Below are 5,000 nucleotides of genomic sequence, written 5' to 3'. Positions count from 1 at the left end.
CACAAAATAGTTGCTTTGTCACTGACAGGGGTGGTATTTCTAAATGAGAGACAGTTATTTATTATGTCCATTTAAAAAGGGTCAAATCGCAGCCATCGTTAACTTATTGCCTGACACTGACCCAAAAAATGACGTCAAAAGACAAGTCTTTGGCCACAAAAGGAAACAACTCGTGAGTAACATTCATTAGTTCAACAAATGGAACCACTTGTTTCCTTGAGCGAAACTAACGACGATACGCTTCAACAGTCCTAACGTCACTTCACTCGTAATGACGCATGGTAACTTAGTAACTGGTTCTAAACTATCGGAACAATGGTGGACGCCCTTATGAAATATTTCTCCGACGAGCATAAAAGCCTATCCAGAGGGAAAATAAAAACATTATAAATCTGATCATGTTTTGCCTTTTACTCATTCTGATAACAAGACATATGAAAAGTTCTAGCTAGCATGAAGAATAAAAAGTACCGATTTTCTTTGTTTAGAACCACGATGGTCGCCGTTGCTGGGCGACGTGAAATCAGACTATCGAATCCAATTCACTATAAGGTGCAAAAAACCTAGAAAATGACGTCAAACTACAAGTCCTGGTGGGTTCTAGTGTCAGGCTTTAAGTTAACTATGGCCAGGGTCAAATCCAATCCAATAAATTCTAAAATCTATGAAGTGTGCAAGTCATAGAACGAAACAAAAACTAAGTCAAACTCAAAGCTAAACGTCTTTATCTCCAAAATAGTGAATTACCCATCACTGCAAAATTTATACAAATCATGGCATGACTTTCTCCATTATTGTGTCATTGAGTGAAAAATGTCAAATCTTTAACGTCATAATAGGATTCAATAGTCTGATGCCAAGTCCGCCCAGCAACGAGCAGCTTGGTTCTAGACAAAGAAAATTGGTACTTTCTATTCTTCATGCTGGCTAGAACTTTTTCATGTGTCATGTGATCAAAATGTATAAAAGTCAAAACATGATCAGATTTATAATGTGTTTCTTCTCCTGATACACTTTTATGCTCGTCGAAGAAGTATTTCATAAGGGCGACGCCATTGTTTCGATAGTATAGAACTAGTTACTAAGTTACTATGCGTCATAACGAGGGAATTGACGTCACGACAGGTGAAGCCTACTCTATTCAGTTTGTCATTGATCTCCATAGGGAACAAAAGTGGAATGCCAAAAAACGGGTTTCTATCTCATTGGAAGCGTAGAACCAATCTTCAAGAGGACTGAATACATACATTGTGGTGTAAATGATCTTCTGATTTCAGAGTGACGGCCTAAATATAATATGCTGATCGTCAGTAAAAGTAATTAGTTCTAGCTCTTTTAAGTCTGCCTATACATCCTGCTACTGAAATAGTTATACCACCTTATGATCCAATATGTAACCTATTCATTATTATTCCTCCGAAGGACTAGTTACATACACACTTCCAAGGATTTTGGAACCAGAAAGGTAGAAAGTGTGACGTCACGACTTTTCTTCTCTATTCCTTTCATAATTTGTAACATCTCTTCATCATAGCAGGATGACATCCTGTGTCAAAAATCATGTATTGTCAATGTGTGCTAGGAAGAACACGTTAAAAATTTTCCCCAGAAAAGTCGTCCCTCAAATATTGATCGATAATAAATCATAATGGCTCTAATCTTGATAAAAACTCTCAAAATTAATCAGTATAAATCCAGACAAATGTAAAGGGATGTTTTCACGGTTTTATTCGACGTATACATGTACGCAGGTTCCACATCCGAACGAAATAAAGGAACGAGTTTAACAGTGTTGTTAATCAGCAATATTTTGCGTCATTTTCAAATTTTTTATTTTGAGATTTCCATTTCAACAATGAGCCCATCATAAATCGGGTTTTCAGATATGCAATTAAGTGAACCTCGATTTTAACTAGTATTGCTATTATTGGCCGAGGATCGGATTTTAGCCCAAATGGTCATTTCGTTCTATTCTATTTTTTTATTGCTTTAATATAGCGCTAAACATCCTCAAAGTGCTTTACATAGGGTCCCTAACCAACAGCAACACGTAACATGAAAAACGAGACATGATGCCTGTTAGGCGATTATAACATTTTTTTTTTACCAACAGACAACGTTATTAACGACCAGGTACTCATTGGCAACGCTGTTAATGGCCAGGTATTGATTTTACACCTGAGTACGGTGAGAGCATGTGAGCAAAGAGTCTTTTCCAAGGACTCAACTATGCACCGAATGAGGCTGGAACCCAGGACCTGCCGATCCGAAAGCGAGTACCATACCACTAGATCACATAGAAGCTGTTATATTCATGTTTTCTCAATACTTTATTTTATTAAATTTCTCCCGTCCTCAACTTTTTAAAGTCGAAGTTGGACTCGTTACAGCATTTTAGTAATGGACAAAATTTTGTTGCTTTGAGAGTATGTTTATTACAACAACGGGCCTGTAACAAAATGGGTGATCAGTCCTTTGACGTCAATATGTGTATATAATATATTATCTATTTTAAACTGAAAGTATAATCCGTACACACGTGACCTCAGTATTAACTCAAAGCCTATCTAGGTCACGGTGATATTACAACAATTGATATCGAAATAACAGATAACAACAAAACCTTGTATTAGAATCAATTTCCATTGACTTTGTGTTCGAGAACGATTAGATTCCGATAGATCAATGGCTAGGCTACCTTTTGTATCAAAGGTTTTACTTTAAAACATTGCCTGACGATTTGTTTTGATTTGTCAAACATGGAAAGGGAGATAACAGGAAATGACGAAGTGTTTAATAAAGTATTAGAGAGCACAAACATGGTGTGCAATCTAATTTGGATGTGAGAGTTCATTATACAGTCAAATATCCATAATCCGAACAGCTCTGTTCCCTGCATTCGTTCAATACGTTGCAATTAACCAGTAGAATTTTGACCAATCAAAACATGGAATTTGTGACACACCTTCACACGTGCTCGGACAAACATAGTTGGTTGTATATTATAAACAATAACACGAATGAAATCGACCTTTCTCTGATCATTGTTATTGTTTTCATACCGCCAAATGGGTGGCTAGTTATCACACGATTTTCTCAATCAGATTATAAACGTCTAAGTTTACACATAGTTTTCTGTGTTAGTTCTATTTATCAAGCGGTAGAACCGTGGATATTTTACTTAGACACATATTATCGATAGTAAAAGCTGAGTAGTTGGCTATGTTAATCAACCGCTACCATTGTCTTCATTTAGAGGACTGTCCTAGAGGCGTGGTTATCTCATTGTCTATTACCTACAAAGTTAAAAGGGAATGTGCGGCTATGTGGTCTTTTGATATGACACTCGCTTTCAGATCGGAAGGTCCTGGGTTCGAGCTCGGCTCGGCGCATAGTTGATTTCTATGAAAAGGCTTTTTACTCACATTCTATCACCGTACTCGGGTGTAAAATGAGTACCTGGCCGTTAACAACGTTGTCTCTGTCCAAAATGAATATTGTAGTATCGCCGAACAGGTCCCGTTCTTGAAAGCGCTTGGAGCACGTTTACTGGATATTGTGCTATATAAAGGCTCAACAAGCTCAAAATGTGAATTCATCATCATAGCTTGCCGCTCCAACACCGAACCCACTCCACCGCATCTGTGGAGCAGACTCTTAGGCCATGATTACTGCAGCTGGGCCCGTCCTGGCATTCTCCAAGGATGTGTTCCATCTTCCTGTATAACTACAAATACTGGTGCTCCTCAAGGTTGTGTATTGTCCCCTGTATTATTCACAATATACACGAATGACTGTAGAAGTCAAAACCTGAGTGTACCGTTAATAAAGTTTGCAGATGACACCGCTCTTCAAGGCCTCATAACAAATGGCAACGAAGTGGCTTATAGGCAAGAAATTGATAGATTTGTGTCTTGGTGTGATGCCCACCACCTAGAGCTTAACATAAGCAAGACAAAGGAGCTAGTGATTGACTTTAGGAGAGTGAAGGAACCGATAGAACCGTTAAAATTAAAAGACCAATTCGTCCAGCGAGTTCCTCACTACAAATACCTTGGTGTAACGATTGATGACAGGCTCAAGTGGGATGAACACTTGAAAATAATTAGGCATACGATGTGCAGACGTACATATTTTTTATCAAAACTCTCTCAGTTTAGAATAGATAAAACCCTCTGCACATTATTTTATAGAGCAGTAATCGAAAGTGTTTTGTCATTTTGTATAACAGCTTGGGGAGGCAATTGCTTAGCAGTGGAAAGGAACAAAATAAATTCAAATATTTAAAAATCCATTAAACGCTATATAAATGATGTTGACGATGTAGATCTTTTATACGAGAAATTTTGTAAAAATAAAATAACTAAAATATTAAATGACCAGTATCATCCACTAAGACCATCAATTATTATGTCAGAAAGAAGTGGTCGCCCTTTCTCTATTTCAACGAAAACAGAGAGACACCGAAAATCTTTTCTGCCGTCCAGTATTAGACTTTATAACAACAAGCAATAATCATTTTATATAATTATTTCTCATTTTTACTTTTTAAAAAATATAAATATTAATTTATTAATTTATTTGTTTTGCAATCTTTTCAATTTTCAATTTATAGTGACAGTTTTAACTATTTTACAGTGTTGAAATTATTCATATTATAAAGCGCAGCTCTGGTTAAAGAGCTGCTCCTTTTTTATATATATACATCCTATTTCCATTGTATTTTTATCTTATGTGTAAATTATAACACGTCTGTACAAAAAATTTCCTTTTTGGGATGCAATAAAGTATTATTATTATTATTTATTATTATTATTATTATTATTATTATTATTATTATTATTATTATTATTATTATTATTATTATTATTATTATTATTATTATTATTATTATTATGCTCTGGGCATCCACATGTCCACAAGCTTGTCTCAGCCAACCCCCACTTTTTCATGCTTCCAGCTGTTCTGTTCTCCTGAGTTTTGCCCATGCTCTGTTGAGT

General features: G+C 36.0%; 1 protein-coding gene across 1 annotated transcript in view; it reads right to left on the bottom strand.

Moving 5' to 3' along the window:
- Positions 1–60, bottom strand: part of LOC144975558 (uncharacterized) — a 7,797-nt gene extending 7,737 nt beyond the window's left edge. The window contains exon 1 of the mRNA XM_078919721.1: positions 1–60. This exon is cut by the window's left edge and continues 74 nt beyond it. The gene's annotated coding sequence lies outside the window, so the exon portion shown is untranslated.
- Positions 61–5,000: the final 4,940 nt, after the last annotated feature.

This window comes from Berghia stephanieae, chromosome 6 (assembly GCF_034508935.2).
Source record: "Berghia stephanieae isolate SIO BIC M18660-M18661 chromosome 6, UCSD_Bste_1.3, whole genome shotgun sequence".
NCBI lineage: Eukaryota > Metazoa > Mollusca > Gastropoda > Nudibranchia > Aeolidiidae > Berghia > Berghia stephanieae.
The sequence above is the reverse complement of the archived record's forward strand: the minus strand, read 5'-3'. Positions and strand labels throughout refer to the sequence as shown.